Source organism: Cydia splendana, chromosome 11, assembly GCF_910591565.1.
Source record: "Cydia splendana chromosome 11, ilCydSple1.2, whole genome shotgun sequence".
Lineage (NCBI taxonomy): Eukaryota > Metazoa > Arthropoda > Insecta > Lepidoptera > Tortricidae > Cydia > Cydia splendana.
Window position 1 is genome coordinate 740539 of NC_085970.1, and position 12957 is coordinate 753495.

Genomic DNA, 12957 nt, shown 5'->3' on the forward strand with positions numbered 1-12957 from the left:
CGCCGAAGTTTGGTGTGACTGGCTTCCCTAAAGTTAAATTTGCCCTAAGAACAGAAATATGCAAAGAAGGTATCTTTATGTCATCCAATTTGTCAAATTGTTGAAAGCGTGGCTACCATTTTTTCCATTCAATCATCATTAGGGGCATGTTCCTCCAACGATGTTTGTTCTGTTTCTAACTTATCTCCCGAATCTATATTTAGGAATATTTTTACACAGGTATTTCAAATGTCTTATCTTATAACAAATTCCATTTTTTTACTAAACTCATTTATTTAATGCTTTACCGCTTTCTTAATAATATAATTGCCTACGGTTTGTCGTAAGATAAGCGAACTTTTAATTAAACAACACTGGAACAATTAAATAAAAATAAATATATTAAAACTGCTTTTTTACAAGCTTTTATTTACTTTCACCTGTCCCGTTGTCTATAATCAAATCTTGCAAGTTAAATTTGATCCACTTCCCGGTTTCCGATTGAGCTGAAATTTTGCATGCATGCGTACATCGGATGACAATGCAATATTATGGTACCATCGAGCTGATCTGATGATGGAGACAGGAGGTGGCCATAGGAACTCTGTGATGAAACAACGCAACCTAATTGAGTTACGGGTTTTTAGAATTGTCTCGATGAGTATTAGTTGTCTCGTAAGAAAAGTACAGCCAGCGATAAAAGCTTGTACAAAAAATTATTTTTTTGCCAAAAACTTATTATCAATTTTCTTTTGTGCCTAGGCTAGGCGAATCTAAGATAAAGATAAGATAAAGATAAAAATCAGTTTATTCAAGTAGGATCTGTTGGATCGCTTTTGCATCGTCAATGTCTACATTTTATGTTAAACATGCACAGTTACAATAAATTTAATTAAAAGGAATGTCAAGAAAATCGCAAATAAGAATAAATACATTACAATTTGGAAATGATGAAAGGAAAGTACCTACTTAATACTAAACTAAAAATTAAAACATGCAAAAGTGCGATTACCTAATGGTAGTTATGTCATTGTGTATTTACAATAATTTAATTTCATGCAACATCAAAATATATAATCTAATTTTACGTATCGAAGTAAAAAATTCTACAACAATGATTTGAGTTTTGCGCGTCCATCCTCATTGACAAGCAACCATACATGACAGAATACACCGGTATTTTGAACTTTCCATCATCGCGTTGCTAATCGAACTTGGATAATGGTAAGGTCAATAAGTCAATGTGAAGAATTTTTGGCAATTTATTGCTGGAGAGACCTCGTAAGGCTAAAACTCTACAATATAATATCGACAGGATCTCAACCATCTCCAAGCAGCGTGTTGTGACAATCTGGCGACCCTTTGGGGCCGTTTGAGTACAAAATAAATTCTTGACCTTTTCGTTTGTAAACATCTCCTTTGTGTTCCGTGCGAGTGCGAGGGCCTTTTGGTGATAAGTGTATGTGGGAAAAATCAAACGTTACATCGGGCGATTTTTTATGACATTTATGTTTAAAAAAGCCCTTTAACCTCTTGATGTAGTCACTTGAAATAATTTAAATAATATCTAATTCAGCTGAGATATTGAAAGTCAAAAGTCACGTCACATTTTCCAGTTATTTTTTCATGCAAATAATTAAACGCAAGCTACGCTTAGCACAAAACTAGTTTAATATGTCATAACATAATATTGTTTGTAAGCAATGTAGAATATGTATGTTAATAATTATTATGATGATATTATGTTAATAAATATACAGAGTGACTTCGAATTGGTAATATAAAACACTTGATTGTGACTCAGTTAATGCTACACTATACTATAGGTATTAAGCCCGTTGTTAAAATTAGTTGATTTTAATTATTAAGTCGAATAGACGCTCGACATGTTTCAATCCGTTTTTGAGAATCTTCAGCTGGAGCACCGACCGCGCGCTCATTTAATAGAATCGTATTCGACCCGTTTAAAATAATTCCAATGTGTTCGATTCTACGGGAGTTTTATATTTAGTTAAAATTATTATCAGAAAGTTTCAATTCTCAGCACTATTAGAGAAGTTAAGTTTTAAACCGACTTTTACCTTTCAACCCGCGCACCGCAAGATGACGCCATCCTAGCTTCAAGAGCAATCACTTCTCGAGATCGCTTGTTAAACAACACAGCACCAAACCAATATCAACCTTATCTTTTAGCGAGTAGGGTATAAAACCCTTTGACGCGCCGTAAAAGAATTATCTTTATAAAGTTGAATAAATTTGAAATCAGAGTGCGGTATAAAGAGATGGTTAATGTAGTTAGGAGTACTGGGGATGCATAGAAAGTATCTGAGATCATCATTTTACATTTTAATTTATCTCTTGGCTTATAAATCTTATGATAAATTATGCTTAAATAAGGTTCATTGTATAATACCTAAAGTCTGACGAAAAAAAGTAGAAATTAAAAAGTGGTAATACTGTAGTGTCGCGTGTCGTCCCGTTTTCTTATAAAAATTGGTTTGAAAGGGAAGACACTACAGTATGGCCACTTTTTAATTTCTACTCTTTTTTGTCAGACTATAAAAGTGTTGTTTGATAAATAATTATTAATAAAGGCTAACACACATGCGTGCTGCCTGGGCAGGCTCGTGTTATGGTGGAGTGAGGCCTTTTTGGTCTTTATGGATTTACTTAGATTGTTGAACCCACACATAAAAAAGTGTAGAATCCGCCATATTTCATACAGTAGCTATCGGTGAGTATCACTGCACCTTATAAAACAAAGTCCCCGCCGCGTCTGTCTGTTTGTTTGTTTGTATGTTCGCGATAAACTCAAAACCTGCTGAATGGATTTCACCTATCAATAGAGTGGTTCTTGAGGAAGGTTTAGGCGTATAATTTGTTAACACGTGCGAAGCCAGGGCGGGTCGGTAGTCTAAAATATAATAAAGTTACGATAAAAATTGCTAGTCCTCAGAGAATCTCAAAATTCAGAAACATGAGCTCGCGTGATAACTAAAATGTAATGAAATTAATTGGTGCGCCAAAATTCATATAAAATTGCAAATTCGATTATTGAAACTCCGAAAATGTATCTCATACAATTTTACATCCTAATGATCATTATACATTTTCATTTTAAACAATTATTATTGAAACTTCGAATTTATTATATTCATAATGTCATTCTACATAAATATCTCTATTACTAAAATTTATGCATATATTATTACTCGACATATCGATTTCGACATATTTGATTTTATTTATAGCAGCAATAGTAAATTCTAAATAAGAAAAAAAAAGACAAAAATAAACAGAAAAGTAGGTCAAGTCAGGTTAAAATCCTGCCAGAAAGGTGAGTTAGGTTAGGTTAGAACTGCGATCCTCACAGAACCGGAATGCTGCCAGAAAGGTGGGTTAGGTTAGGTTAAAACTGCGACCCTCACAGAACCGAAATGCTGCCAGACATGTGGGTTAGGTTAGGTTAGAACTGTGACCCTCACAGAACCGAAATGCTGCCAGACAGGTGGGTTAGGTTAGGTTAGGTTAGAACTGCGACCCTCACAGAACCGAAATGCTGCCAGAATGGTGGGTTAGGTTAGGTTAGAGCTGCGACCCTCACAGAACCGAAATGCTGCCAGAATAGTGGGTTAGGTTAGGTTAGAACTGTGACTCTCACAGAACCAAAATGCTGCCGGAAGGTGGTTTAGGTTAGGTTAGAACTGCGAACCTCACAGAACCGAACTCCTGTGACCCTCACAGTGAGCGAGCGTAGCGAGAGCAAATGCTCCCCGCTTAGTCTTCGAGAAATTCTTACAAATAACATTATGGGCACAGATACATTCTCAGTGACAACATTATGAGTAAAAAAAAACGGAATATGTATCGTTATGAATAATGTAGGTAGTAGTACAAAAAACTATAAAAAAAATATATGAGAATTTTTGTTCGGAAAAGATGATTATGACTATAAAGCGGTATTATTTGAAATATTCGAATAATAAATTGTATTATGGGCCAATATGGACCCGAAATTAAAGCATTTGTATTGTATTGTAAAAAGATCAGTACTGAAATAAAATTAAACGATTCCCGCGACAGCCTCCAACGTAGAACCCACAAAAAGGGCACTTGTGAAATAAAACCTCGCCGCGAGTTCTGAGCGACCAGGAGCGCATAACAATGAAGAACCCTACCGTTTGCTAAGTGTTTACCGACCCTCGCTGACCCATTCATGCTAGGGTTGCCAGGGGGTCTAGACAAAATGACAATCGTTCGCAGAAAACGCAACGAAACCCTTTGTCTCTCTATCACTCTTCTTTTTTAGTGCGACAGAGAGACATTAGCGTATCTATCGTTCGTTACAGCGCAATCGATTGTCTTCTTGACTATGGTCCCTGGTTAGCGGAAGAGAATTATCGTTAAGTGTGTATGAAAATTATCGTACCTACCGATAAAAAAATATCGTACTCTTGACAAAAATCCCCGTCCAAGGGCTGAAATTATCGTACTTTTGCGTACGATAATGCTCTTTGGAACGTACATCGTACCGGCGAAGCCCAAATTATCGTGCATGTACGATAATCACCGTACGCCTGGCAACCCTGAATTTTCATGCTCATACTTCAGCCACAATCCACTGCCATTTGTCTGCTTTTTTAAGGTCAAGCGTGACAGGTGTCATATGAAAAAATGTTCAACATCATAGGATATCCCTTATACTACGTTGAATTCGCTTTGAACTTAGTATTTGAATGGAAAGGAGGAAAATATGGGATGTTTTTCGATGTGTAAATGGATTTGAGTTTTCGTGTGTTTAGGATTTGATAATAAACATGGATTCTCTGAAGGTAAACGTTAAAATATCTGAAGGGCCTATTATGATTGACGTGAAAGATTTTGCTGTATTATTTATGAATAATTTTCTCTCGACATTGTACACTGGTTCCGATATATTTTGAGCAAACTGCTTACAATATATAGCACACCTATGCAGTTTCGAGGGATATGCATGTATTTGGAATTGTTACTACATGAAACAATTTAGTTATTTATTAAAAGAAAAACATAATTCTTAATACAACTAAACTTAAAACCTCTTCCATTTTATTTATTATTCCTGTGTCGCCAATAATTCATTGTGTATACAGTTTCTACTGAAAATCAGCGCCACGGATTGTACAGATGCAATTTTTTTCATATGTGGGTATTTCTGATGTGGGTATAATATTGTGGTATTGTGACGTTTAAGTAATGTATTTTTTTAACTTTATCTTTGACGTCGACTACTACTCCTAGTTAGTGTCAGTGTTTAGCACCATTACCCGCCTTTGCTGGGCGCCTGCCAGAATTGGGATTTCATGCCACAACCGGAGGACTTGTTAGAGTATAGTAACGACCTCGCTGAAATCCTCTCGTCAACTTTAAGCGGCCATTCTAGACTAGGTAGTGTCGGGTATGTGGCGCATTTTTTTTTAATTATTCCTGGTAATGCTAATTTGGCAAGACATCGTTTCATAACTTAAGCTTTAAATACAACGGTATTTAAAATAGATTTCTGCAGGTCACCTTAAAGTACTTTTGGTATTATTGGCGTAATCATCATAAATTTGATGGTAGGCATTTTTTAAGTTTCCGTACCCAAAGGGTAAAACGGGACCCCATTACTAAGACTCCGCTGTCCGTCCGTCCGTCCGTCCGTCTGTCACCAGGCTGTATCTCACGAACCGTGATAGCTAGACAGTTGAAATTTTCACCGATGATGTATTTCTGTTGCCGCTATAACAACAAATACTAAAAACAGAATTAAATAAAGATTTAAGTGGGGCTCCCATACAACAAACGTGATTTTTGACCGAAGTTAAGCAACGTCGGGCGGGGTCAGGACTTGGATGGGTGACCGTTTTTATTTGCCGTTTTTGCATTATGGTACGGAACCCTTCGTGCGCGAGTCCGACTCGCACTTGCCCGGTTTTTTAAAGAAGAAGACCGTATTTAAATGATGGATCTCCGCCATCTTGGGCCCCATCCATACACATGGCGTTATAGGCGAATGAAATATTGATGGAGTTACCCGGCCCCGGACCAATGCAATCTTTGCCGAGAGAAATTGCCTCTTTATCAGATCTGGAACCGCGCGCCGTAAGCTCAGCTCAAACAAGGGGAACTCAGTTTACTTTAGAGTAGATACTTAAGTAATCTTTTGATATATTTATTCTATTATTTTACGAAAGGAAAACTCAATGTACAAAAGTCGCACTTAATACTGTAATAAGGATTTCTCTCAGGAACCTAAGCAAAAAAAATTGAATGCGGTGCATTTTGTAATACAAACGAAAACTTAGTTAAACAGTAACCAGTTATAGTAAAAGCAGTAGAGATGTAGCAATTATTAAAAAATAAGAAAAAATCCGGCCATGTGCGAGTCGGATTCACGCACGAAGGGTTCCGTACCATTTACGCAAAAAACGGCAAAAAAATCACGTTTATTGTATGGGAGCCCCACTTCACTATTTATTTTATTTTGTTTAATTTTAGTATTTGTTGATATAGCGGCAACAGAAATACATCATCTGTGAAAATTTCAACTCTCTAGCTATCACGGTTCATGAGATACAGCCTGGTGAGCCTGGCCAGACAGACTTATCAGTAATATAGGGTTCCGTTTTTACCCTTTGGGTACGGAACCCTAAAAATGATCAATGAATTTCGAAAGTATCTGCAATCCGCACGTGACATCCCTAGTGTAGAAATGCTGCTGTGACATAATCATAACCCGTGTGGGTTGGGACCACTCGTTGCACTCTTGGCCTGTACGTGTGCGAGGGCATTTGCAGCCGGAATGCATTCATTGGCTCGCTCCTGCACTTCAGTGCATGAAGCGTCTGAATCGTTAAGGTGCAGTCTTTGTGTTTAATAAAAAAAAAAAAAAAAAAGAATAATTTATTTTCATTGCTAATTTTTAATATGCGTACACTGTAACTTGCATATGCTTATATCGTTCACTTCAATTTTACTCGGCTTAGAAATATATTTTGATGCTGTCCGTTTAGTTAATTTTGGAGACAGAAGTTTATCTCCCAGCCGGGCTAGCACATGATTGGCGCGACAGTATCTCGCGGCGAGATAGACTACGCGTCCCTCTTTTGTTAACATGATGATGATGATGATGTCCTCCCAGACGTATCCGTCGACGGCGACATCCTGACAAGTTTTTTATTTATTTATTGAATATGAGTATTACTTATTATTGAAAGGGGTTTACTTAATTATTACGCGCATGGGCATTGTTAACATAGTTAGTAAAATACGAGTAGGCTATCTCGCCGCGAGGTACTGTTGCGCCAATCATGTGCTAGGCCTACAGATCTTCACTTTTAACCTCTCAAACCGACAAGCCTGTACATTTTGAGATTGAGCCCGCTGACAGAAAGACAGACAGACATGTCGAACGTACGGACAGCGTAAGCTCTACGTAACCCTAAAAACAGTTTTCCCTCAGACGACAATATATTTTTCAAACTTACAGGTACGTCATAAATAGGATTCAGAATTAATCGGAATATCGCTTCGCTAAAAGCTTCTAAAACCGACTCGATTGCAAATCGCTACTACAGCCATAATCACCTCCAGTAATGAGTCAGGATCGTATTTCGGCGAGCTTTGCCCCCCCTCCCCCCCCAATAATGGCTATTAATTACGACCATTAGGCTCGTTTGAAAAATCTCGCGCCGTCAAACAAATCTAAAGGCGGCCATTTGCAAATTTAAGGCAGATTTGGAGCTTTATGGATTGTCGTAGATCAGTTAATTGACCAAGCTCCGTTTCAGCGCAAAAAATCTTCCGGCTGCAATATGTTCTCCGGTCGCATTTCTCAAGCGATTCTCCTGAAATTTTGTGAGGAGGTTCAATAATTAAATATCATATTTAGTACGTTGCTTCTGGAAAAAAATATATGGAAAACTTGGCATAATTAATAGAAGACTTTTTTCAATTGGGATATGTACGTTATGGACAGAAGTTATTTTTCATCAACCCTCCCCAACCCTCCCCCCTCTGCGTCACCCCCCCACACCCCCGCAAAGGGCCCGAAACGCGGTTTTTCTAAACTTTTAAGAAAACCGTTCAAGATATAGAAAAAGTGTGTAGGAACGAAGTGACCCTTAGTAAATTTGCTATTTATCTCTTATACACACTATAGTGCTATCACTTATAGTTTTTGTGAAATCTGTCACCATGTATGCAATTTTTTTATATTTTACGTTTTTTTTCTTTTGTAAGATAACTTTTCTCAAAATATACTAACGATATCGCCAAATTTTGTTTAATTTAAATAAATAGTTAATATGTTCTTTAAAATGGTGTATTATTTATTATTAAACTCCTTCATTTGACGATGCTATGCCATTTTGAACATACATCGTCTTCAAACATTTTTAAGCTCACCGAAGATCGTTACTATTAACCACTTGACTGTGAATCGCAAGATCGCACGGTCACGTTTTTATAGCTTGCCTCACATAGAAGGTAGCCTATAGAAGTGGTGTGCGCGTGCCTCCGTGAGGGACAAAATATACGCAATGCGACAATATTAAAAACACGTTTTAACATTCCTGACAATATACCAAAAACAATAATCTACGTTATTCGGTCGGGTTATTGAAATGAAATGAAAATTTTTATTTGTTGCCCACCATAACCCATACTAAATTTATGGTGGGGAACAAACAAAAACTGAGACTGTGACAAGGACAAGCAATAGTACCGCTTTCTTGCTACTCCTACTGAAAGTTCTATAAGTGTATCTCGTTCGGTCATTTGGCTCCTCCCCCGTTTCCTCTCTATTATTGTACCTCTATGTTGCCTCACCATGCCAGTCACGCTCTAACAAGTATGTAAGTGCGAAAGGGACGCGCATAGTGATAGGCGATAAAAATGGAACCGTGCTGCGCCCGCTGACCGAATTTTATACAACACAAACGAGGGTGAACCCACGATTTTTGACCACCACACACATGAAAAGTTCATCATCTTCTTCGCGTTGTTCCCGGCATTTTGCCACAGCTCATGGGAGCCTGGGGTCCGCTGGCAACTAATCCCATGATTTGACGTAGACACTAGTTTTTACGAAAGCGACTGCCATCTGACCTTCCAACCCAGAGGGGAAACTAGGCCTTACTGGGATTAGTCCGGTTTCCTCACGATGTTTTCCTTCACCGAAAAGCGACAACTAACGCGAGGAAGAAGATGTGTGTGGTGATCAAAAATCGTGGGTTCACCCTCGGTTGTGCTGTACCTATAAATTGCGGTCAGGATCCGTTTCATATACAGACAAGTGGTTAATAACGATATTAGCTGACATTGAAAATATTTGAAGGCGATGTATTTTAAAAATGGCACAGGATCGTCAAATGAAGTAGTTTAATAATAAGCAGATACCACGGTTTTCCACTTGCTACGATCCTGACATACCTCTTTCCCTTCCTTCATTTTCATTACATTCCTCATACACGCTCGCCGGTTTAGGGTGCTCTTGACCTGGCCTTTCTTCAGGATTTCGCCGATCTGATCAGAGAAAATCCGCCGAGGTCGACCCCTTCCAACGCCCACTTCCACTTCTCCCTTATACACTCTCTTTGTTAGCCTTCTTTCACTCATTCTTTCCACATGTCCATATCATCTCAAAATACCTTTCTCAATTTTAGTCACTACATCAACATTCAGTCCACACTTTTCCCTTATCACACTGTTCCTAATTCTATCTTGCAATCTCACACCACACACACTTCTCAGCGCTCTTATTTCCACTGCATTCACTTGGTTATGATGCCTCTTCTGCCATACCCAACTTTCGCTACCATACATAAGTGTAGGCACCAACACCCCTCTATGAACAGCCAACCGTGCTTTTTGCGACACCTTCTGGCTGCTCATAAAAGCGTTAAGTGCCCCATTCACACGTTTTCCAGCATTCACTCTCCTTTCAATGTCTTTATCATGCTTACCGTCCCTAGTGAACAAGGTTCCCAGATACACAAACTCTTTCAATAAATAATACCCATTTTAAATAACATATTAACTATTTACTTAAATAAAAAAACCGGTCAAGTGCGAGTCGAACTCGCGTTCCAAGGGTTCCGTACATAAGTCCGACTCACGCTTGACTGCACATTTCTAATAGGTTTTCCTATTAACTATAGGTAAAGTACTATTTTGTGTATTTTTTCAAAATTTTAGGCCCAGTAGTTTCGGAGATAAAGGGGGGGGGGGGGGGGGGGGATGGTCGGACAGACAGACAGACGCACGAGTGATCTTATAAGGGTTCCGGTTTTTCCTTTTGAGGTACGGAACCCTAAAAGCGTGAAAGATATCGTAAGTGTTATTTGAGAAAAGTCATTAGAAGAAAAAAAACACTGAAAATGCTAAAAATAGCATCATCCGTGACGTATTGCGCAAAAACTATAAGTGATAGCAATATAGTGTGTATAAGAGATAAATAGAAAATTTAATAAGGATCACTTCGTTCCTACACTCTTTTTCTGTATCTTGAACGGTTTTCTTAAAAATTGAGAAAAACTATGTTTTGGACCCTTTGCGGGGGTGTGGGGGGGTGACGCAGAGGGGGGAGGGGAGGGGAGGGTTAATGAAAAATAACCTCGGTCGACAACGTACATATCCCAATAAAAAAAAGTCTTCTATTAATTATGCCGTAATTTTAGCTAATTTCACTGAACTAATTGTGTCGATTCAGTTTTTGGAAATTATTCAAAATGGCGCAGCTCACAGTCACAAGTGAAGCGTGTGTCTGAAGTTGATCAAAATTGAGCCGATGGGCAGAGAGTGAACATACTCGTAGTCGCAGTGAATCCTTGGGCCTGCATTCATGTTTGCTCTTGGTTTTCGTGTCTTTTATTTTGGTTAGACGTCCTTCAGCTTAGAGGTTTATATGTGTCGTGTCCAAGCAAAGCGTCCCACTGTCGCTGGCCATAAGGACGCCCTGACAGGTTATGAGTATAAGGATACAAGCAACTCTTGTCCTTATGGTTAGCGATAAAGTGGGACCTTTGACCACAAATTTTCTTATAAATAAATAATAATAAATAAATATTATAGGACATTTTTTTACACGAATTGACTAAGCCCCACGGTAAGCCCATGAAGGCTTGTGTTGTGGGTAGGGATTGCAATCCGGTCCGGCGGATCCGGTAATCCGGCCGGATCCGGCACTTTTTAGGAGCTACCGGATCCGGTTAAAATCACCGGATCCGGACCGGATCCGGGAAAATAGAAAAAATGACAGCACACAGCATCCACTGTGCGTTTTAGGTGAGATAAAGGCGTCGGATGGAAGAAAGAAGTTAAACAGAATAAAGAATGAATGAAAAAGTCAAGATCTAGTAAAATAAGAAGATATTTAATATGTCGATGATTGAGAACAGAAGAGGATTTCCTCTACTTTCATGTTGGTGGCACGAATCGGCACGATACGACGATTACTTAAATACTTAGAAGTAAAAATGAAAGGATGGAGATGTCATGGAAGACATTTGTATCGACCGGTCTGCACTAGTGGGTAGTGACCATTCAGTGACCCTACCTATGAAGCCGATGGTCCTGGGTTAGAATCCCGGTAAGGGCCTTTATTTGTGTGATGAACACAGATATTTGTTCCTGGTCATGGGTGTTTTCTATGTATATAAGCATGTATTTATCAATATACTATAGGTACGTATATATATCGTCGCCTAGTAGTAGGTACTATAGTACCCATAGTACAAGCTTTGCTTGGTTTGGGGCTACGAGTAGGTCGATCTGTATAAATGTTATAGCCTGAATCACAAATAACGAAATGTTATTTGTGATTCAGGCTATAACACTATTTTCACGGATAAAAATTAAAGCAAGATAATATTGGAGCGCATTTCATATAATTTTGGTTAAAAGTAACATATCTTGTTACTATGTAGAATGGATGTCAGCGTAACAAATAATTTCATCAAAGAACAGTTACGAAAACTTGTCCTTTCAAGGAGTTCCAATTCCCATCCCATAATTATCCCATTAACAGGCTTTGAAATCTAATCAAATTTATAATTATATTGTAAACGTAAATTTGAGCAGAATGTGAATAATTAAATATAATAAAATTAACAAATGACTTAGATTTCATATTTTATTTTTAAATTGAGACTGACATTCTGACACTTTTTAATACTTAGTTTTATTTTATTGTTAAATAGTTACTTCTTCTTAACTTCAAATATTTGTTTTATGAATACATTTGTAACCTTTGTTTCACATATAACGCATAAAACTTGAAAAATATGACATGTAATAAACTTTAATATCCTTACACCTAACCGGATCCGGTCCGGCCGGATCCGGCCGGATTGAGGCCAAAATCCGGCCGGATCCGGCCGGATTGAAAATCAATCCGGTTTGCAATCCCTAGTTGTGGGTACTCAAACAACGATATATATAATACATAAATACTTATATACATAGAAAACAACCATGTCTCGGGGACAAATATCTGTGTCATCACACAAATAAATGCCCTTACCGGGATTCGAACCCGGGACCATCGGCTTCATAGGCAGGGTCACTACCCACTAGGCCAGACCGGTCGTCTTATTACTAGTATAATTTTTCTGTGCTAATACAAAAGGTAACTTTAATTTTTAATATAGATATTACCTAGTTGGTTACTAAGTTCCGTTACCAGAGTTTTCACGGAATAAAAGGAAATAGGTAGCGATTTTTAATTATTCGTGTATACAATTGTAAAGCTTAAATTGTAAGCTTATCATTTATATTTATAAATGATAAGCTTACAATACAACCTAATAAACATAGTTGTTCTGGTTTTGCAGAATTCCTTATAGAACTCGGAAAAATGGCGTAAAAAAAACCGTCAAAAGTACGCTCCCTGTTCGTGTCGTTTTTACATGCTATTTATTTCTAATCATATTAAGAATGTATCAGCTTTGCACAATT

The 12957-nt window shown here is 37.9% G+C and overlaps 1 protein-coding gene and 1 long non-coding RNA gene across 2 annotated transcripts in view; both read left to right on the forward strand.

Annotated features, from left to right (window-relative positions):
- Positions 1–12957, forward strand: part of LOC134795192 (neurobeachin-like) — an 868575-nt gene that overhangs the window by 150760 nt on the left and 704858 nt on the right. The gene's annotated exons all lie outside the window — the stretch shown is intronic.
- Positions 3007–3646, forward strand: LOC134794992 (uncharacterized). Its single transcript, XR_010144748.1, has 3 exons — positions 3007–3238; positions 3279–3320; positions 3502–3646. It is a non-coding gene; the product is annotated as an uncharacterized LOC134794992 (long non-coding RNA).